The 23,468-nt window shown below is 42.8% G+C and overlaps 3 long non-coding RNA genes across 3 annotated transcripts in view; 1 reads left to right on the top strand and 2 right to left on the bottom strand.

The window, feature by feature from the left end:
* Nucleotides 1-4,449: 4,449 nt before the first annotated feature.
* On the bottom strand, nucleotides 4,450-8,962 carry LOC121679574. Its single transcript, XR_006021342.1, has 3 exons — nucleotides 8,623-8,962; nucleotides 5,427-5,478; nucleotides 4,450-5,184 (listed from the first exon to the last, which is right to left on the bottom strand). It is a non-coding gene; the product is annotated as an uncharacterized LOC121679574 (long non-coding RNA).
* The window catches only part of LOC121679579, a 19,283-nt gene continuing 3,951 nt past the window's right edge, over nucleotides 8,137-23,468 (top strand). Inside the window, exon 1 of the long non-coding RNA XR_006021347.1 lies at nucleotides 8,137-8,219. This is a non-coding gene — a long non-coding RNA (uncharacterized LOC121679579). The remainder of the gene's footprint in view (nucleotides 8,220-23,468) is intronic.
* On the bottom strand, nucleotides 12,190-13,713 carry LOC121679577. Its single transcript, XR_006021345.1, has 3 exons — nucleotides 13,433-13,713; nucleotides 12,484-12,546; nucleotides 12,190-12,356 (listed from the first exon to the last, which is right to left on the bottom strand). It is a non-coding gene; the product is annotated as an uncharacterized LOC121679577 (long non-coding RNA).

The following is a 23,468-nucleotide window of genomic DNA, read 5'->3' as shown; positions in this document are numbered from 1 at the left end:
GGTATGACAGAGAAGCATTGATTGCAGGTCAGAAGGGTGATCTGGTGGTCAATTAGACAGACTGCAGTTAGCTCAGAAGAGTCCTGAGATATGACTGAGGGATTTAATGTGCGGGAGGATATTCTTATGAGGAAGTGGAGGCCTGTTGACCGTCCAGCCACTGAGGTCTGGAGTGTGGTCGAGCAGGTGGTACTGCCAAGGAGTTTTCGAGCTGAGGTTTTGTGCTTGGCTCATGAGGTCCCAATGGCTGGCCATCTAGGCACTCACAAAATGCAGAACAAGATTCTTCAGCACTTTTACTGGCCCCAGTTGCATAAAGATGTTTTTTTGCTGATCCTGCCATGTGTGTAAAGTAGGGGAAAGCCTAATCAGAAGATTCCCCCAGCACCTTTGCGCCCTCTTCCAGTTACAGCAGAACCGTTTTCAAGAGTACTTATTGATTGTGTTGGGCCATTGTCATTGAGAGATATTAAGGCAAAACTTGAGCTTGATGCGTTGATTTCTATCTTCTCACGTTTTGGCCTTCCTGAGCAGATCCAGTTGGATCCTGGCACCAATTTTGTGTCTAATGTGTTCCAAGATGTAATTCCAAGATGGGCCATTGAGTGATATCACCAGACACTAAAGAGTACAATAGAGACCTACGCTGTACAGCACCCTGGAATGTCACTCTTCCCCTTCTGTTGTTTGCCCTCCAAGACTTTGTTAATGAGTCCACAGGGTTCACACCTTTTGAGTTAGTCTTTGGTCACAAGGTTAGAGGTCCTTTGAAGTTAGTGAAAGAACGCCTCAGTAGGGGTTAAGTCATTGAGAGACCTTAGACCCATTAGACCAGCCTCAGACGAGTCCTTAGACCAGCCTCAGACGAGTCCAGGAAGTGACGTCAATTCCGGAAATAAGTACATAATTTACTTTACTCTTTATGGAGAATACAGCTGGAAAAAACGTGTTTTCTTTTACAGTTCATGGAAAAAATAGTCACATTAGGTAGAAGCTTTTTATTATTGTTCGTAATTCACATTTGTTTATTAAATAATCGATCACGACTGACTGTCCACGAGATCTGCCAGTCAGCTGGAAGGAGCTTGTGATTCACGCATAGGGACTCACGGCAGATACTGCGCGAAATTTTGGTTTATGGCTATCGTTTAGGTGTCCTTCCTATTCATTAACATGAACATGATGACTGACTAATAAATGACTATGATGTTTAATAAACCATTGTAGGCATACAAGTTATCATTATATCACATCAATTAAGTGTTTTCTGTAGGCTAGGCTACATGCTTTAGGCTACAGCATTTAAATCAACAATAGGCTATCAACACGTTTGCAGTATCACTGTTGCAGAAATCACATACAAGAAGGCATCCTCTTGATTGTTTGTACATTTTTGCACATTCCAACATAAGGAAGCATCATGAGGAAACTTGTCGTTTTTCTGCCTTATTTTCTAACTACTTTTACGAGTCTGCAGTATCACTGAGTACAGCTGTTACAAGAGGGTCTGGCGTCCCTTTGTTATGATGCACTTCCTGCGACGCGGTCATTCGTCTCTAAATGATTTAACTCCCTCTCGAACGCCTTGTGAGACAGCCTACCGAGGGGAGTGTCCTGCAGTATGTGGTGACTTTTTGTGACCGCTTGTGGCCCGCGATAACCTCAAGGGTGCGCAAGATCGTATGAAGGCGCATTATGACAAGAAGGCGGTTGACAGAACTTTTAAGGCAGGGGACTGTGTTGGTCCTGTTGCCCATGAGGGGGAGCAGCTTGAGCACTTGGTTTTGTGGCCCATATAGAGTGAAGAAGAGAGCTGGGGACGGCAATTATGTAATTGATGCACCTGGCCGTAGAACCCAGACTCGACTGTGTCATGTTTACTTGTTGAAAGCTCATGTGGGTCGAGAAGCTCCCACTGTTTTAGTGACTTGTGTGTCTGCCAGCGATCAGCCTGAAGATGTTGACGGTACGGAGGCTGTGGAACCTGTCAGTGTGCATGTCAGTAATTCTGACGCGTTGCAGGGTCTTGACCAGAGTGTCAGTTACTTGAGTGAGTCAACAAGCTGACGTCAGGGCCTTGGTTGAAGATTTTCCTGACCTGTTTCGTGATATGCCCGGCCGCACAAATAAGTAGTAGTAAAGTATACTCTTTTGATCCCGTGAGGGAAATTTGGTCTCTGCATTTATCCCAATCCGTGAATTAGTAAAACACACTCAGCACACAGTGAACACACAGTGAGGTGAAGCACACACTAATCCCAACGCAGTGAGCTGCCTGCTACAGTGGCGCTCGGGGAGCAGTGAGGGGTTAGGTGCCTTGCTCAAGTGCACTTCAGCCGTTCCTACTGGTGGTGGTTCGAAATGGTACCCATCCGGTTACAAGTCTGAAGCCCTAACCAGTAGGCCATGGCTATGATGTCGGCACTGGGGATGTTCTCCCCATTAAACAGCAGCCATATTGGTTAGGTCCAGCTAAGCTCAAGAAAGTCCAAGAAGATCTTGGGTACATGTTGCAGCTAGGTAGTGTACAGCCTAGTCACAGTGAGTGGAGTTCTCCTGTAGTGCTTGTTCCAAATGCCGATGGATCAATGCGGTTCTGTATTGATTATCACAAAGTCAATCAAGTTATAAGAACAGATGCTTTTCCCATTCTGCATCTCGAGGACTGCATCGATCGCATCTGTAGAGCCCAATATGTGTCAAAACTACATCTCCTAAAAGGTTATTGGCAAGTGGCACTGATCTCTCCGGCCCAGCAGGTGTCTGTCTTCATCACTCCCAGTGGGTTGTACCAGTGTCAGGTCCTCCCAATTGGCACGAAGACTGCCCCAGCAACATTTCGAAGGGCAATGAATACAGTAATAGCTGGTCTGTCGAATGTGGTAACTTATATCAATGATTTGGAGTGTTTTAGTGATTCTTGGCTCCAGCATATGAGCCACTTGAGAGAGCTATTTGAGAGGCTGCAGCTAGCCCGGTTGGTAATGAACCTACCGAAGTGTGAGATTGGTAGGAGACAGGTAACCTACCTAGGCCACCAGGCGGGTCAGGGTCTGGTGTTCCCTCGGCAAGCCAAGAGTTTTTGAATCTGCCCATCCCTAGGAAGACCACGGTGAAGTTAGTTTCACTTATCACCTAAGAGTTCAAATAATAGGCTAGTGCAGATGCATAGGCTATACTATAGGCATATAGGACCTGGGGAACATAGGGATGACCCCGGCTATACTCTGCTAGTTACAATCAGGTTATAGTAAAGCAAGGTTTAGTGGAATCTCTGTGTTCCATACACGGTGCAAGCAGATTCCTTCAAATTAGCAATAATGATTTTTTGGTTGCATTTTGGGCCAGAAATTAGCATCACCTTGACCACTGCAATATTAACTTTTCGCCCAACCTCTTCATTCGCCTCAGACATGATCTCAGCATCCCAGTGTTAGATTTTAGTGGTTTTCTGTATGTCATTCTTTTGGTTCTTTGTTTAATACTGCAGAAACTGCGAGGACAGGATGTTTATTGTAAGCAGACAGAATGTTGTCACCTTACAATAGCAAATGGTGTACCTAACTAATTGTTCCCTCACAAGACGTCTTAATTGAATAAGGCTATATCACTGTCTGTTTCCCCCCTCCAATTTGACCCCAGACGTGAATGTATATTCTGGTATTATAATTAACCAGGAGTTTCCCAGATCTTTGCTTCAGTTTCTTACCTTGGCTTCACCTTGCAACATTGTGCTGTGCTGTGCGTACAACAGGGTTACCAGAACTCTGTTGTTACATCCAGAATAAAGAACTATTCTTTCGCAAGCCAGCCTCAAGTTTTACCTGCTCTTAACTACACTGGAATCTACTCGGTCAACTGTGTCTCCATTTGGAATTAAGGAGACAATTTTAATAGCATTCTTCACCAGAAAACCTATGATTTGAAAAAATCTATGAGTTAAAAACAGCCCCTACAAGATTCTTGGTGAGTCAGATGGCTGCAATGTCGTCAAACAGGACGTGAGATATCTCAACATTCTTGTATCAAAACCAAACTTGGTATGGACTGGTGGATTCAGTGGAGGACACACATACAATTTCTAAGTGTCTCTAAACTTTTGACTGGTAGTGTATGTGCAGTGTTTCCCACAGAATTGAACTCTATTTGTGGTGGTAGGTTTGCAGAATTAACTTGAATGCAACAGTTTTTAACAAATTAGTGCAGCGTGGTTATGATGCTAACCAGATTTAAGCACAATGTAGTACAACCTAGAAAATCATTGTGTGGTGGTCAATTTTGATATTGTGGTGGGCCGCCACAAATAAGTCAATGTATGGGAAACACTGATGTATGTACCGATATATGGGGTAATGACTAAGCTTTTTATTTGCCTTTGTTGAGACACTCAACTTTAACGGTAGATCTTTGGTCAAAAAAGGTTGGGTACCCCCTGTTGTACAACAACAATGGTGTTCTCACAAGCATCACAGTTTATTAGAGGAATCAACCAGTATGGCAGAATGATTGGCCTTTGTACGTATCAATATCATGCTGGACGTGCAGTTGCACAGAATCATTGTATAACACTTAAATGAATGTAACACAGTGTGTAAGTAAATCTTGCTTAGCTAAAGAGTTCCCATCTGGACAGCACCTGTTCTCTGGCGCTGAGTAGAACACAATGTACCACCCCACATACAACCTCTGATAACACAAACATCAAATCAAGTACAAAGATAGTGATTTATGTAACCTAGAGTTTTTATTTCTGAGAGAGAGAGATAGATAGAGTGAGAAAGCTGGCCTCAAACACATACAGAACATTTCACAAAGCATCTGCCATTTCTATGTCTTTTTCCCCTCAATCTTTCTCTTCCTCATAATGTGATGGTGATGATCATTTCAGAATCACTGGCCCACTTCACTTCACTTTTGAGGTTCAGGTCATTCCTGGTCCATGCCTGCCTGCCGTTCTTTTTCCCCCCATAGGCAGAGAAGCAGTCGAGCTCGGAGTATCTGTTCGCCTCACGCTCGGACACCTTCCTGAAGACGACGCGACCGCCACACCCTATCAACGCACCATCCCTCTGCGTCATCCGGATCATGGTGGGGGTCGTGTCCACAACCTTTCCGTGGTCCGGCTCAGTGATAGAGTGCTCCAGACTGGAGGGGTGATGAATGGTGAGAGAAGCTTTGCCCATTCTAGAAAAAAAGGAAATGGTTGAATATGGCTAGATACTAAATGTACTATGGTACATTTCATTTTTGTAACATTTAGGATGTGCCATGCCACAAAAAAGGCACACTGTTCTAAGCCATTATACACCCCAAATTGGTTTTGTCATTCAATATGTTATGTATGGTATGTCTTCAGAAGTCAACGAAAATCAGCCAACATTCTAAAAACTATGCAAACCTGCACACAACTGCTGTAAAATACTCACCCGATGTATTGGGTCCAATAGTCTCTGTTTGTGTGTGTGTGTAGCTGTCTTCCTGTAAAGTTACAGACAGGAAGTAGACAGTTTTATACACACACACAAGAAGGTTGGATCTAAATACCAGTCATTCCAACCCTTTGAGTGTGTGTGTCTGTGAATGTGTGTGACAAAATGTTACATTACAGAAAAATACATTGTGTTTCCTTATTCTCTCTAACAGTCAAATACAAATGGACATCATAGGTGTTTTTAAAAAAGGAAGCTTTCCTTCATTCCAAGAACTCCCTGCTGTCGTTTTTGCTGACACTCGGAGTATTTCCTGATAGTCACATTCTCTGTCAATGTTTTGTGATAGTCACACTTTGTCAGTGTGTGTGTGTGTGTGTGTCAAAGTCAAAGTCAAAGTCAGCTTTATTGTCAATTTCTTCACATGTTCCAGACATACAAAGAGATCGAAATTACGTTTCTCACTATCCAACGTGTGTTTGTCAGATTCCAAACCAGGTGTGGTGGAGGTGTCAGTGAAGACATGGGGGAGGGGGGGGGGGGGGCAATCTTAATGAAACACAATCGGCACCTCAAACCAGAATGTGTGTGTGTGTGTGTGTGTGTACTATTACAACCACTAGTTGACGCTGTAGGTAGTAGTTAACTAGTCATTAACAAAATGTTTCCCCTCTCTAGTGAAGTTATCAACAGTGATTATGTTGGCTACAGGTTAATGTGTAAGGGATAATGGACTCCACGGTGGTCTGTTAACAGAAATTACTGCACGGCCCGACGCACAGCGGAGCAAACCTCGTAAGTGCATTCATTTCTGTTAACACACCACTGTGGAGTCCATTATCCCGCTTATTCCACTGTTGCCACTTGCTTTGTGTTCATTTCCTGTTATAATTTTAATCGCTAGAACTGTCTTGTTTGTAGAACTACTTTTTCCCCGACACACTGGACAGGACAAACTGCCGTTACTAAATGGATGGTTGCTACGGCCAAAGGCCAGTCGTTAGTTCCATCTCTCCTATTGTCAAGCGGGCACATCCCAGGATTCTAATGAACTTTAGCTTTGAAACGTCGCTATTTTACTTTGCCTACTGCCATCCATCTAGCTAAAAGCCATCTACGTCATATGCCACAATGTTGCTACGTTCTGAACGTCTGTATTATAGAGCTCGGATACAACGTGACAGTTCGGCAAATTAATATACAAGTGTTATACAGCCAAAAAAAATGGATCTACTTCATAGGTGTTCAAATAACATAATGTTAATGGGGCAGTTTTGCAGTGTGAAGAAGACATACCATACATGACTATGACATTGACATTGCATGAACATAGTTTCGGTTTAAAGTTCAAGCATAGCTACAGGGTGTATAATGAATGCTTAGAATGTAAAATATGTGGCTCAAGGCATCCCAAAGTGCTTGGGGGAGAATACTGAGCCCCTGTAGTTCTGCACTTGTCAGACAACAACTTGGGATTATGTGTCATTTTATCATGTACTGAATCTTAACATTTGTGTTTCATTGTAGCTCAGTATCCTGTGTTTTCTGGCAGGTTTGTAACTTGGTCTTTTGTCAATTTTGGATTTTGCAGTAGGCTACTTGACTCGGTCTGAAGATCTTTTCCTTTTCTTTGCATCTTCCGTCAAGGGTTTTCGCTGCTTCTTCGCCGGCTCTGCCATTATACACACGTTTGCAACAATCGCTAGCGTTTCGTTAGTCTGCGTCTGTGATGTGGATGCAGGATGTAAACTGATCCTGCTTCAGTCGGCGGGTACAATACACTGAACTTGCAAGCGGGATATTCTTCCTACAGGCAGTAGGGGCAGGCGAGAGAGTCTTCATTCGCCCTGTAATGAGTCATTTAACCATATACCGACTTACGAAGATGAGTAATTAACACGAAAACGTTGCCTGGTGTCCCTTTAATGTGGGTGGGAGCAAATAAACTTTTTTTTTAAATAAGTGAATAGGGTCATCATCTGTGAATTTCTAAAATGATAAACCACAACTTTTAACAGGCTATGTCAATAGTGAAAATAATTAACTGTGTAAAACTGTTTTGTCGTTGACTATGAGACCACGGTGAAGTTAGTAGGCTACTTCCACTATGTAGGCTACGATGCTGTCTTATGTGTTTCTTTCCTCCTATAGGCTACTGCCACTGTTGTAATAGTCGATAATGGTCTGAGACCTATCACTGGTCTGTGTTAGTAATACCCTATCCTACCACCTTGTGTTATGTTCTTGCATTACGTATTACACCCAGAATGCTGTTGGAATATTCATTCAATAAAGATGGCTGCCGCAGCATATGTTGAACATGGTGACCCCAAAACTTGAACATTACGGCGCTATCCGGCCAGTTCATATTGTGTTCGCGGAGGATAACAGTACAAACTTTTGTGTGATATTTTGCAATGGGTATGTATGGAATCAATTTTGTGTCAAAAAAATTAAAGAATACTTATAAAATAGCAAGCAAAAAAATACAAATCAAAATACCAAATAGAAAAAATCAAACAAAAAAATTAAACTCAATTAAAAAATACAAGATTGCAATGAAATCATTTGGGTAACCGTGTAAAATATTTGTCTTTGCCTCTTTCTCAGTTTTGTTTGATGCTGTTTTCTTTGATTACTTTTTGATTGCGGTTTTGACACAAACGTGTCTGGGGGTTGGGATTTCCTTGAGTGCATTTCCATTGGCTTATTTATGTTTGATGGACAGCTAAGCAAGCGTATTGCGAATGCCGTACTCTGCTTCTGATTGGTTGTAACAACGTCATCTCCGTCAAACATAAATAAGCCAATGGGAATGCACCCAAGGAAATTCCAACCCCCAGACACGTTTGTGTCAAAACCGCAATCAAAAAGTCAGGGAGCGCAAACGAGAAAGCTGGAATCGTAATCAAAGAAAACAGCATCAAACAAAACTGAGAAAGAGGCAAAGACAAATATTTTACACGGTTACCCAAATGATTTCATTGCAATCTTGTATTTTTTAATTGAGTTTAATTTTTTTGTTGGATTTTTTCTATTTGGTATTTTGATTTGTATTTTTTTGTTTGCTATTTTATAAGTATTCTTTAATTTTTTTGACACAAAATTGATTCCATAGGTATGTAGATGTCTCGAAGAATAATATCCTATAAATTCGTGAGCAAGTCAACCATGGCCGCCCAGCATTACAAACCTCAAACACAAGTCGATTGGAGCTCCAGAGATGTGTATAACCAATATCGCCTGTGGCACAAAGAGGTTTTGTGAATTGTTAATGCCCCCCCCCATGAGGAATATGACGAAGTTAAGCTAAATCATGTGTTCATATGGGCAGGTGCATATGTTGAACGACTTGTTGAGGCCAAGCAAGCTGAAGACCCTGGCTGTAAAGTAACCCCAGTTGATGAGCTGCTCACATGCCTTGATGGCATCCTCACGCACTCAACGCACTTTCGCGAAGCCAGAGACAGACATCCCAAGTCTCCCGGAAGTTCAGGGAGTCTCCCGCATATTGATAGCGGCTCCCTGACGCCCGCAAATTAGATAAAATCTCCCGGAATCTATAGTGAGCGATCAAAAGCGAGCATGCGAGACTGCGCATCTGAATGTAGCGCGCACACGACGGGAGAGAGAGAGAGAGAGGGGTGGTGTGTGTGTGCCTGAGTGCATCCAAGACAGTGAGCATCCTGATTGGCCTGTTTCGCTAAATCAACCAATCAGTTTTCAGTGTAGGCGGGCTTTAATTTATCTCTTTTCTCCCAAACTCTCCCGTCGTGTGCGCGCTACACTCAGATGCACATGCGGTCTCGCATGCGCGCTCTTGAACGCTCACTCTAGATTCCGGGAGATTTTATCTAATTTGCGGGCGTCAGGGAGCCGCTATCAATATGCGGGAGACTCCCGGAACTTCCGGGAGACTTGGGATGTCTGCATTCTTGAGTTTCATAAACAAGCTGACTTCCCTGAGCGGTCTGATTTTCTCATCGTTGACAAATTAATTCATGGTTGCACTAATGTTGAATGCAAACTGAGTTTGAGAGTGTCAAAGCAGGGATATTACAAGCAATGAAGCTCACACACAGACAGATGCATCACTTAGAGGGCTTGGCGCAATGCTCCAGCAAGATGGATGCCCAGTAAAGTTCCTAAGCAAGTCACTGACCGCAACAGAGTGTGAGTTTTCAAACATAGAAAGAGAACTCTTCTTTTTGCATGTGAGAAGCTGCATGTGTATGTGTTCGGAAGACGTGTTGACATCCACACTGATTACAAACCACTAGAATCCATTTTCAGCAAGCCGATCAGCCTACAGAGAATGCTTCTGAGACTCCGCACTTATGATGTCCATGTCAAGTATGTCGGTGCAAAACATGTGCCTCTCGCTGACACATTATCCAGGCTGGTCAAACCTGGCTCAGACCCGACAATTCCAGACTTAGATGTCAGCATTGCTCAGGTCCTCAAGATAAGGCACACCCACAGGCAAACCTGCAGGAGGAAACTAAGTGTGATCCTGTGCTCTCCCTGTTAGGCCAACTGCAGCAACGGCTGGCCAGAAAGTATGCCAGACCTCCCAGACACATTACAATGCTACTGGTGTTTCCGGGACGAGCTCTTATTCATGGATGGCCTCATAACGAAAGGTAGTCGAGTAATTGTCCCTTCAACAATGAGAGCAGACACATTACAGCGCTTACATGATGGTCATCAAGGCATATCTGCCACGCTTCAGCGAGCCCGCCGTACAGTTTACTGGCCAAAAATGCAGAATGACATCACTGATCTTATCAATAGTTGTAGTGAATGCCAAATGCACAGTGCAAAGACACCCCGCCCACCAGAGAGGCAAATATCCCCAACTAGGCCCATGGAGGTTTTGGGTTGTGACCTCATGGACTTCCCTGCTGAAAAAAACAGCTAGAAACTAGCTTATGCTGGTAGCTGGTTTTAGCTGGTCTTTGCTGGTTTTCTTCCAGCTCTTGCTGGTCTGCTGGTGTAGCTGGTTGGGCCACCAGCTGGATATGCTGGCGTGACCATCTGAGGAAGCTGGTCATGCTGGTGTGACCAGCCTGTCTTGTGGGATATAGCTGGTGCAAGATGGTTATGCTGGTGACCAGGCTGGTATGTGTTAGTAATACCCTATCCTACCACCTTGTGTTATGTTCTTGCATTATGTATTACACCCAGAATGCTGTTGGAATATTCATTCAATAATGAATATTCATTCAATTTGGGGCAGCCGTGGCCTACTGGTTAGCACTTCAGACCTGTAACCGGAGGGTTGCCGGTTCGAACCCCGACTAGTAGGCAGGGCTGAAGTGCCCTTGAGCAAGGCACCTAACCCCTCACTGCTCCCCGAGCGCTGCTGTTGTTGCAGGCAGCTCACTGTAGCGGGGAAATTTCCCTCATGGGATCAAAAGAGTATATATACTTATACTTATACTTATAAAGATGGCTGCCTTCGCAGCATATGTTGAACAGCCATCATGTAGGCTACTACACTGCTGTCTTACATGTGTTTCTTTCCTCCTATAGGCTACTGCCACTATGTAGGCTACTACACTGCTGTCTTACATGCACTGTAAAAAAAATTCCTGTAAAATAACAGTAAAGAGCTGGCAGCAGAGACGCCAGCAGTATACCATTATTTTTACGGTATTTATATGTAAAATGATTTTACGGTAGTAGCCTGTAAACCATAAAAACAGTATATTTCTGTTTTTCTATAAATTACAGTAAAGAGCTGGCAGCAAAGACGCCAGCGATATACCGTAATTTGACGGTATCCATACCGTAAATTGGCTTTACAGTAGTAGTCTGTAAATCAGAAATACAGTATATTTCTGTATTCACACTGTTAAAGCAATAAAAACTTAAGAGAGAATCAAAATCAAATACCTTTATTTCAAAGAGCAATGTCAACATGAATATTGCTACTTTCAAAAAATGAAAAAAATTGAAATATGGAATGGAAATGTGTTTTTACATCTTAAAATAGTCCTGTGAGGTAGGTTTGTATTTTTATATCTTAGTTGTTGTGGATCCAGTAGAGATGACCATCACTTTGGTTGCCGCTGTTCCTCCCTGCAGCATTATTCCAGTGTTGCCACTGTCAAACAACAGCAAGAAATTATAATCAGAATAATAAATAAACTATACAATCAGGAATGTACAGTATACACTCCAAGCTAATGCTTATAAAGTTAATAGCAGTTCTCTTGTGGCTTAATGTGTCAATGTCAGATTGTCAAAACAAAGAGAGCGAGATTAAAGAGCTCACCGGTCTATATCAAGTTCCATTCAAGTCAATGAGATTCTTCAGAAACATGGCGACGTGTGTATTGACTGCAGAAGACTTCTTCTGGATGATAACACCTTTCTTCTTGGAGACAACCTTGCCCATTTTGGCCTTTGTCCCGCTCTCTGGATTTATACCAATGAAGCGCCTGAAATGAAAATAGTCTAAGATCGGAGTGGGGTTGCAACAACATACTGTTTCGTGTATATTCAATTAAATGCAATGAATTGTTCATCAAAAGGAATTAGATTAAAGCCTATAGTCCAACAAAATACCCAGTCTGTGTGTGTGTGTGTGTGTGTGTGTGTATGTGTGTGTGTGTGTGTGTGTGTGTTGAAATTGTGGCTTGAAGTTTACAGTAATAATACCATTTTATGCAAAAAATACAAACACATTAATTTAATTGTATATATCCATATAATAATGACAAGGAATGAAAGGGGTTTACCTCTAAATGAATTCCAGAGTGCAGACTGCCTCATCTTGATACTGAAGGTTGAATATGTAGTAGATTGCAAACACAGCAGTAAGTCCCGATGCAAATGTTGGTGGGATGCCCTCAGAGATTACACGGCCCTCAAAGGTGATCATCCAACCTCTAATTGTGACTTGCCCTGTTGCACCTGAAACTTCAAGTCATAGCATGTTACCTAAGCATTGCATGTGACCTTGTGGAAACATTTGTAAACTCGAGATGAATGGCCGATACGATATATAATGTGCCTATCAATGAATCTAAATGAAATGTATGTATACCAGGCAGTATCAGGCGAGGACTTGCAGGAGAGTTGTCTCAACGTCAGCTGCAGTGGCAGACATCTGTAGGAAACAAATACATTATGCCTACCATAATAAGATTTTAAAGAAGAAAAAATATAAACACACTACTACAGGTAGGTGAGAGTAACCTAGAGCCAAATAGGGTAGGCTTCAGAAGTACCTACAGTCAAACTGCTAAATAGATTTGCCATTGAAAAGTTAAAGGGTAACCATTTGTACAGGTCTTGGGGAGTTCTACTGCAAATGTCTAAAACGTAGTAAGAACCCTTTTGTGGCTCCAGAGGAAACTGCACATAATCTGATACGTTTCTGCTGTATTGATTTGATCATCATCATATGTTCAACAGTGTCATAGTAGGGCAAAGAAGACAAGTGAAATACTTTTTAAAACCTTGCACCCACTTTACCCATAATGCAATTTAGCAACTGTGTGACAACATGGAGGTAATGTATCAGCTTAGATGCAGCTTCCTCTGAGCCACAACATAATTTATACTACTTTTTTCACATATGTAGTAGTACTCCCCAAATCAGTAAACACATTAGGTGTCTGGGCACTTAAGACTGATGGAGTCACTCTTTAAAACACAGTGTGCAATATATAAAATACAATGGGGGGGGGGGAGCCACAGATAATGCAAAACGGTTTGACAAAGCCTATACTCTGAAACAGTTGGGAGAAGTAGCCAAGTAGCCTAGGCTGTGTAAGACGTGCAGCGACAGATAAATAAACAAAATGCATTCTCAAAGAGTCCAGAAAGGCAATATTTGCACACCGATTTTCCGTTTAAACAGAAAAGTGAAACCCTAAGCCTTGATGATTCAAGTGTCTCTCTTTAACCAAACTAGCCTAATTTCCTTGTTAGCCTAGGCTAACTGTAAAACACACTTCATTAAAAGATGACACAAACAAAATAAAACTCACAAAAACCATCTCGGTTAGCCGATGTTCCAATAATCCTATAGTTACTTTGTATCCTCAGTTAATTTGTAGATGTCAGACCCGATGTATGTAGATGAAGAACATTCGATGATGTGTAGCACATGTCATCCAAATTGTGACTCCTCTTCTGGAAAATCTCCTATCCAAATTATGGTTCATGAAGTCCCTCCAGGAGTTGATGGCAAATAATTTCTGTATTTTATTTTTTTAAAGAAAATTGACCAAGCAGTAAAAGACTAATGTATCAAACTTCTGACCGTAGGCCTATTCCAGATTCTCCAGCAACACCACTCAGTTTCCAAAAAATACTGTAGTGTCCTGTAATTTAAAACATCAGCATACTGTTTAGGGCCTCTGTCCTGTTGCTCCAAGTTAAGCAGCCCACAATGCATTGCTAACTACAGTACTAAACTGTTTAACATGAAAACAGTATTTTAGTGTTGAAAATTGGCTGTAAATTTACAGCAATTACTTACAGTGTGTGTTTCTTTCCTCCTATAGGCTACTGCCACTATGTAGGCTACTACACTGCTGTCTTACATGTGTTTCTTTCCTCCTATAGGCTACTGTCACTATGTAGGCTACTACACTATGCTGTCTTACATGTGTTTATTTCCTCCTATAGGCTACTGTCACTATGTAGGCTACTACACTATGCTGTCTTACATGTGTTTATTTCCTCCTATAGGCTACTGTCACTATGTAGGCTACTACACTATGCTGTCTTACATGTGTTTCTTTCCTCCTATAGGCTACTGTCACTATGTAGGCTACTACACTATGCTGTCTTACATGTGTTTCTTTACTCCTATAGGCTACTGCCACAATGTACTGTAGGCTACTACACTATGCTGTCTTACAGTACATGTGTTTCTTTCCTCCTATAGGCTACTGCCACTATGTAGGCTACTATACCATGCTGTCTTACATGTTTCTTTCCTCCTATAGGCTACTGCCACTATGTAGGCTACTATACCATGCTGTCTTACATGTTTCTTTCCTCCTATAGGCTAAGTGCCACTATGTAGGCTACTACACCATGCTGTCTTACATGTTTCTTTCTTACGCCCCAAAAGTGTAGCCTTCCTTCTGCTTCATTCCCTACATGCTAGTTCGCTAGTGTAGCCTAGGCTACTGTTTTGACATGTAATAGCAGCTGCCTAAGCTATAGGCTACTGCCACTGTACCATGCTGTCTTACATGTCTTTCTTTCTTACGTCCCGAAGTGTAGCCTTCATTCTTCTTCATTCCTGACATCTACATCTACATAGCTCTGCTCATAAATAACTTTGAAACTTTTCTGCCAAGGTCTCGACAGAAGAAATATAGGCCGTCAAACAGTTTATTGGTATTTGCCATGCTGCCCAATTGTTGTGAAATATTGTAAATATTCCAATAGAACTTTAAATGAAGGCAATCTATATTGATGTTTGATCAACAGCATCCATTACACAAAAGGGATCCATTACACAATTCATTAAACTTGACCTATTTACCGTCTGTTACATCACTTCCGGTTAGTGGATTATAGAGGCAGAATTCATTTTCTCACAATATGTTGTTTCTGGCATAGTTATAATTTTTGTTTCTTTCTGAGAATCTAGTTCCTTCATCGTTTATCTATATGCTTTATAGGGGCTTCCAACCTGCAAGTTGCTCTTAAATGTCTTTAAACTACACATTTTTAAACTAGACATTACCTTATGAAACACTTCCCCCCTGACAAATTCTAAGCCATCTGGCGCGTCACCTTTTGCAGAACACAGAAAATAAGAGTACAACACTTGTCAGCAAGGTACCACATTTTGTTTCCTCAGAACATGAACTCATTTCTTTGAGCCGAGACTGTTTGTCTCTGTGTTACCTGGCTGCATCTCCATGGCAACAGGATTTTAATGGAATCACACAGTCTCTGAGTGAGCGGCCTCGATGCTTTGTTCATCTGAATGGCAAAATAACAACACTCTTGGTTAGCCTACAGGATGCTGCCCTCTCCAGACAAGACAGACAAAAAGGCAGAGTGAAGACTCACTCTCTAAAAAACGATTTAGAAATCATGATCCCCCTCAAGCGGACTTGGTCATACATAAATATAAATGTTTATTTATTTATTTATGTTTATTAATATTGCTGTTCAAAAGTTCGTCCTCACTTGGTTTTGTTAGAAAAGGAGATAAAGGATTCTTTGATAAAAGCAAAGTTTGAGGGGACACATTTCAAAGGACATTATTTCAGTAATAATAATTAAAAATATATTATTTCTGTAACCTTGTCGATAACTACATTTCCTATTCATTTTGCTCTGCATTTCAGCTCTTTACAGCACTGGCTCGAGCTTGCTTGCTGGTCCTCATGTTCCTGCAACGTTTTCAAGGATTCGCAGCTTCACCAATTATATGCGTAGAACATTCCTGCAACTGAGTGCACCTTATTTATTCAAATTAGATTCATTCATATACGTTTGTACATGTTCAAGGACATGGCCTACATTCACCGAGGAGAGACAGAAGAAGCTGGAGAGGGGGGGAGAGAGAGAGAGAATGAGGCTGTCAAAGACAGGTGTGTGTGTGTGTGTTTGGGGGGGGAATAAAAAGAGAGAAAGCATGAGTTATTATGACCGCCACGCAGCAAAGCGGCGGTCATATAGGTTTAGTCAGATTTTTTTTATTTTTTTTTTATTTTTCGCATGCCCAAATTTCCGTCAATGATTCCCGGGACACTGAAAGACCGGGGTACACGAAACTTGGTGGGCATGTAACCCCACATGGATAGCATGGAACCATCGTTTTTCGTTTTGATCTGTAGCCTCCCCGCTGGACTGGACCCCCCGAAAGGAGGGTAGGGCAGACACAGTTTTCTGTGAATATCTCGAAAACCGTAGGGTTTAGGAGGACCATTTTTTTTTGTATGTTGATCTCAAGGGGCCATGTCAACCCATTCCATAACCACTCATTTCATGTATAGCGCCACCTAGTTAAACACAAAAAAGTAAAAATGAGGTGTTGTAATTGAAGGTATCTGTGACCTAACATAGTCAAAACTGCACGAAATTGGAAGTGTAGGATCATTATGACACCCTCTGTATGCACACCAAGTTTTGTGGAATTCCGTTCATGGGGGGCCACACAATAAATTAATTTATGTTACTATACACCAACTGGCCTGTAGGTGGCCGGATACAGTTTTCTGTGAATATCTCGAGAACCGTAGGGCCTAGGAGGTCCACCTTTTTTATGTATGTTGGTCTTAAGGGGGCATGTCAACCCATCCCATTACCACTTATTTCATGTATAACGCCACCTAGTTAAAAATGAAAAAGCAAAAAATTAGGTGTTTTCATCACAATATCTCTGGCTGACAAGGTCAAAACTGCACGAAATTAAAAGTGTAGGATCATTATGACACCCTCCGAATGCATGCCAAGTTTTGTGTACTTTCGTTCATGGGGGGCCTTACAATAAAATAATTTATGTGTATGTAAGGCAGTGTATGTGTAGCGCCACTAGGTGTCACTGCAGGACTATGTATTATTTATATTTTCGTTAGTTTAACTCTGATTGTTCCTTTTGATACACCGTAGGGTTGATGCGTGTTTAGCTTAGAACGCCATCTTTTCTTTAGTATATGCCATCAACCGTATAGGTAAGTCACGTTATTTTCATGAGTTTATAAAATAGAAATTATCTTGGGTAATACTACTTAGAAAGTTCGTTTTGTTGAGCTATTGTTTATACCTAGTTATTGAAGACTTAAATGCTGAGTCATTTTGAGAAAAAGCACTTTTTATTTTCGTTATTTTCGAGTGTAATGTGGCCACTAATACAGTGCTAAGCTATGTGTTACTGTGCTAGTTAGTTAGTGTTTTGGTATTCGTTAGCACTTGAATGTAATATGGGGATTCATTAACATGTGAATGTACAACTGAAGTGCATTAGGATTTTTTCATACTGGTTATAAATGAGAGTATATGCCATCAACCTTATAGATGCTGTCTATGAAGCCCAGTAAAGTACGGTCTGCCACAATCCCGAACCCTTCTGTGTCCGTGTCTCCCTTCCTACCGGATGCACCCTCACGTTCACGATAATAACACAACGCAGAGTAGCAGTGGAGGTGCTGGAAGCCGGCGGCGTTCGCGGATGGAGAGCTAGAGGGCTACATGTACATTTAGTGACGTACACCAACAAGGATTCCCGGGACACTGAAAGACCGGGGTACACAAAACTTGGTGTACCCCCACATGGATAGCATGGAACCGTCATTTTTCGTTTTGATCTGTAGCCCCCCCGCTGGACTGGACCCCCCGAAAGGAGGGTAGGGCAGACACAGTTCTCTGTGAATATCTTGAGAACTGTAGGGCCTAGGATGACCATTTTTTTCCGTATGTTTGCCTCCAGGGGTCATGTTAACCCATTTCATGTGCACAAACAGATACACACACACACACACATACATTCACAGTAATCATACGTATGACACATACTCACACAGTAGACATATGTACGCTTGCATGCACAGGCACATACAGTACGCAGGCACACACACAAGCACGCACACACACACACACACACACACACACACTCACACACACACACACCCACACACATAACATAAACATAACACAAACAATCAAGAATTTCTCAGAATTATTAACAGGCAAGATGGAGGTGGGGTTGTATAAAATTAATTTTACATGTGAAATCTATGAACTAATCATGTTTTGGTACTTGTTGTCTAGCAGATACCAGTGAGAATTGAGTGTGGATAATGCAATTTAGTGAGACAGTTAGAATCATATCGGCCTTTCAGCGTGATTTCTTTTTGTGGAAAAAATGTGCTGGACTGGGCGGCGGGCATATTTTGTACCGCTCTGCGGTACATCTAGTTGTGTAGGAGGTTGATCTGTTCAGGTGTGTGTGTGTGTGTGTGTGTGTGGGGGGGGGGGGGGGGGGGGGGGTTGGGGGAATAACGAGTGAGAAAGCATGAGTTATTGTGTAGGAGGTTGATCTGCTGACCTCTTCAGGTGTAGGTGTGTGTGTGTGTGTAGGGGAATGCTGTGGCACACTACTTCAGCTGACAGAAAACACATGTCCTGTATGAGAGGGAACCACAGGGCTGCTCTACACACACACACACACACACACACACACTTTCTTCTTTCTCACACACAAATACACATATATTTACACACTCACACATATGCAAACACAGATGGGCACACAAACAGGCACATACACAAAGGTTGAGATACACTGAGACACACTTAAACACAAACCTAAAGAAACACACACACACACACTCTCACACTCACACCACAGTGGAAATACACACAGACATGTAGCAGTTGAAATGAACTCTCAAACAAACAAACAAGTCAGATCCATAAAATGGTCATACATTACCTAGATCAGGGGTGGGCAAACTTTTTGGGTCAAGGGTCACATTGAAAATTGGCTGGCACACACACACACAAAAAAAACAAAACATAGCCTATCATTTAGTATCAAAAGTAATTTTGTGCACTGTCGCTTTAAGAACTGCTGTTGTAAGAACTACTGCTGTACCTATGGCTGTGCCCTCTCACAGTTTATAAATGGTCGGTAGTGGGAACTACTGTTGCCTTCATGATTTCCTTTTAAAAGTTTCTTATAAGAAGGAGATATCAATTATCAACAATGAACCTGCCACTCTCTCCCTCGTGAGCGCTCAGACGCGTTCCTAATTAGGAGTAGCAGAACATTCAAGTTAGATCAGCTGCAAAGGAGATAACTAAGAGTAGGCCTATCATCTCCATGTAACATGATGTTTTGACATTGACATTGTAAACGTTCTCTAAGAAGAGTGAAAAGCAGTTTGCAGTAAAGCTAACCAACGTCATCTATCGCAGGAAAAAAACATAGCGAGCAGCCTGATAACCAAATGAAATGCTTTGCAGGCCGGATTAAAGTGCTTGGCGGGCCGGATCCGGCCCGCAGTTCGCAGTTTGCCCACCCCTGACCTAGATAGCCTAGCCTAGAAATCTAGACACACCCTAGCGGCAGCAAATGTAATTTGCAGCCAGGGTAGTCTATCAACTCTCTGTTGGTTTGCGAGCTGGAAAAACCAAACTTCGGTCAGGCCAATCACATGTATAGAGTTGGTGGATCGGCTTAACATACAGTAATGACTGCAGAGTTGTGATGGTTCTGCATGAATTCCCTGCTACTTGAAAACAAAGAAGATGCTGCTGATGGCGAACAGTGGTCTTTGAATCACGACTCGAGTTATGTTTTGTATGTGTGTGTCTGCCCACGGAGACTTAACACATCATCTCACACATCTAAAGGATTCAAGTGCAGTATGTACAATTGTTTTTGTTTTTTTAAGTTGCCAAAAGTTTGATCAACTAGCCAACTAGCTCCGCTGGTGGGAAAAAGCATGGGACTCGTGAGTTGTAGCTATCCTATTGCGTGCAGAGGGAAAGACTCTGCGTTTATCTCGCCCCTTGGATTGAGCACTGCCAATGGTGAGTTCCCAGACCCTTCATCTTGATGTGGGTCTGGCTCGTAAGGCTATAGATAGTCTGGATCTAATTCGATTCGGATCTGGATTTGATTCTGGTAATGGTCAGTAATTGTTTGAAAAACTATTGTACATACTGCACTTGAATCCTTTAGATGTGTGAGATGATGTGTTAAGTCTCCGTGGGCAGACACACACATACAAAACATAAACCAGTAAACACACAATAGACACACACGAGCACACACACACACACACACACAACATGAGACACATACCAGACGAGATACAGACATGCAAACCAGGAAGTGTGTGTCGAGGGAGTGAGCAAAGGTGCTAACACTGATCTACAGTAAAGTAAAGAGCCATCCACATACACACACACTCCACAAAGCCATTATGTTTTCTATGTTTAACTCCATTTGATCCGACTCCCCATTATCGTGTGATCCACTAAGAGAAGGGAAATCACTACTACAGCAGGCGGCTCTCTGGCGGCGTTTGATAAATGCTCCTCTGTGGCAACAACATCACTCTGCTGATTATTTGAGCCTCCGGCACTGCAGTTACGGCTGCTGCTACTTGCTGCTGTTTTATGAAGGGAGCATGCAGGTCCTAGAGCCACCTGCAGAGGGCGCTCCTGCTCCATAGAGCTCTGGAACTCTAGTGTGGCTGCCGCAGCTCAGAGACAGGGGGGGGGGGGGGGGGGGGGCAGGACAGGCGTCCGAAGCAGCAGCAGGAGAGGAGGGGAGATGGAGATGGAGGCCCAGGCTTAAGATGGCAGTATTACCCCAACACACCCAGCAGAGCTCTCGGCTCATTAAGACCATCACAGAGTTTACAAACAAGGGTGAGGAAGGGCCATGACCGCTGTGCAGAGTAGAGGGGGGGGGGGGGGGTGAAAGAGAGAGAGCAAAGAGATGGATGAAGAAAGACAGATGGTGGGAGAGAGGAAGGGAGGGGAGGAGATGGAAAAATGAGAGGAGAGGAGAAGAGAGGAGGGGAGGGGAAAGGAGAGAAGAGGAGGGGAGAGGAGAAGAGAGGAGAGGAGAAGAGAGGAGAGAAGAGGAGGGGTGAGGAGAAGAGAGGAGAGGAGAAAAGAGGAGAGGAGTCTAAAGGAGAGGAGAGAAGAGGAGAGGAGAAGAGAGGAGAGGAGAAGAGAGGAGAGGAGTCTAAAGGAGAGGAGAGGGGTGGAGGGGAGAGGAGTGGGTGCCGGTGGGGAACAGATGGACATTGCTCAGGAGGCCACAGACAGGGCTGTGGTGGCATCTGGGGGACAGTTTAATTCTGACACTCAACACCACCCTCTCACTCGCATGCCAGGCATGCAAGCTGTTCACACACACACACACACACACACACACAGGTACATGCACGGGCACACACACACATACACATACACACACACACAGATACACAGACACACACACTTCAGCATACACACACATTCACATACACACACACACACAGGTACATGCGCGGGCACACACACACATACACATACACACACACACACACAGATACACAGACACACACACTTCAGCATACACACACATACACATACACACACATACACACAGCCCACACAGAGTAATTAAACCATTTTTTAGCATGGCTCAGAACCAGCAACTCTCAGGTTGGCTGTGGTCACCTGTGGACTGTTCTCCATCACACACACGCACACATTTACTGGAGTACTGTATATGAATCAACACTCTCACCAACAAACACATGCGCATGCACAGGTTACCTACTCTCACACACACACACACACACACACACACACACACACACACACACACACACTCACACTCACACACACACACACACACACACAAACAAGATACACATACTGTACAATGCACACAAAGACACACACACACACACACACACAAGGCAGATACACATACAACACACATACACTCACACTGGCACATGACTCATTCTAACCAACAAATACACAGGCAAGCAAACACACATACTGTACACACACACACACACACACACACACACTCACTGTGGTCCATACAGTAGATAGATAGATAGATAGATAGATAGATAGATAGATAGATAGATAGATACTTTATTGATCCCCAGGGGAAATTCAAGGTCTTAGTAGCATACAGACATCACACACACATTCACTAACAGCAGAAAAAAGTAATTAAAGGAGAATTCCGGTGTGATATTGACCTAAAGTGTGTCGAAAAATGATACCGAGTGTGAACGTATGTCTCATAGCCCATCTCGGCTTGTCCCCTGCACTCCAAAATCTGGCGCTAGTTAGCCGATGCTACCAACAGCTTTTTCAATGGTGGTGCTTCGGCATCGGGCTAGCCATGCAAATAAATCACTGTTTTACACCATTTACGAGGCTCAATGTATCTCCACACTTCATTGGTAGACTTCCGAGGGCCCTGACATTTAAAACGAGACATTGAGAACTTTGAAAAAGCACTGGTGGTTTACTTACAAGACGATTTATACAGACAGTATCTTCACGAAGTTTAGCGTTTGCAGCCATCTTGAATTTAGTCACGATAAGTCGAGCGACGAGTAAGAATGAACAGGTATGATAAGGGATCAGATTCCAAAAATAATTCTGTGGAAATGCATGGATTCCAGTTGCTGCTACTGGAAGAAACTGGAATCCATGCATTTCCACAGAATTATTTTTGGTGTAAAATGGAGTAAAACAGCCAGCCTGACTTACCAGCCAGTCGAGTCGCCCCGCTCATTCTCCCGAACACACACTCACATAAACACCACACATACACAAGCAAAGGCATTCACACACTCACGGTGGTCTATAATTCAGTCTCTCCAACACACACACACACACACACACACACACACACACACACAATTACTCTGGTCCATAACTCACTCTCACCAACAAACAAACACACACACACACACACACACACACATGCACACACACTGCTGGACCATAACTCCTTTGTGGATCCTAACCACCTTTCCATTTCTCTCTTCATTTTTTCTCTCCTTCTTTCACATCTCTCTATCCATCTCTCCCCTCATTCTCTCTTGCTCCCTCTTCTCTCTCTCTATCCATCTCTCGCCATCTCTCCATTTCTCCCTTCATTCTCTATCTCTCCTAAATCTCTAGCTCTTAATGTCTCCCTTCTTTCTCTCTCTTTTCTAAATCTCTTTATCTCTCCATTTCTCCCTTTGTTCTCTCTCTCTTCTAAATGCCTCTATCTCTCCATTTCTACCTTCTTTCTCTCTCTCCCTCTCTCCTCTGCTTCACCATTGATCCCTTCATTCTCTATCTTCCTCTATATCTCTCTATCCCTCTCTCTGATCATCATTTGTCAGTGATCATTTTCACTGTTTTATTCAGCCCAAACATGGTTTTACTGAGGCACAAAAGAGTCAAGCACCCTGTTAAACTCAATACACTTAGATTGTGTACACACACACAGACACACACACAGACACACACACACACACACACACACACACACACACACACACACACACATTGCAGTTGGAT

This window comes from Alosa sapidissima, chromosome 13 (genome assembly GCF_018492685.1).
Source record: "Alosa sapidissima isolate fAloSap1 chromosome 13, fAloSap1.pri, whole genome shotgun sequence".
Taxonomy (NCBI): domain Eukaryota; kingdom Metazoa; phylum Chordata; class Actinopteri; order Clupeiformes; family Clupeidae; genus Alosa; species Alosa sapidissima.
Note: the sequence above shows the minus strand (reverse complement) of the source record. Positions and strands in the feature narration are given on the sequence as shown.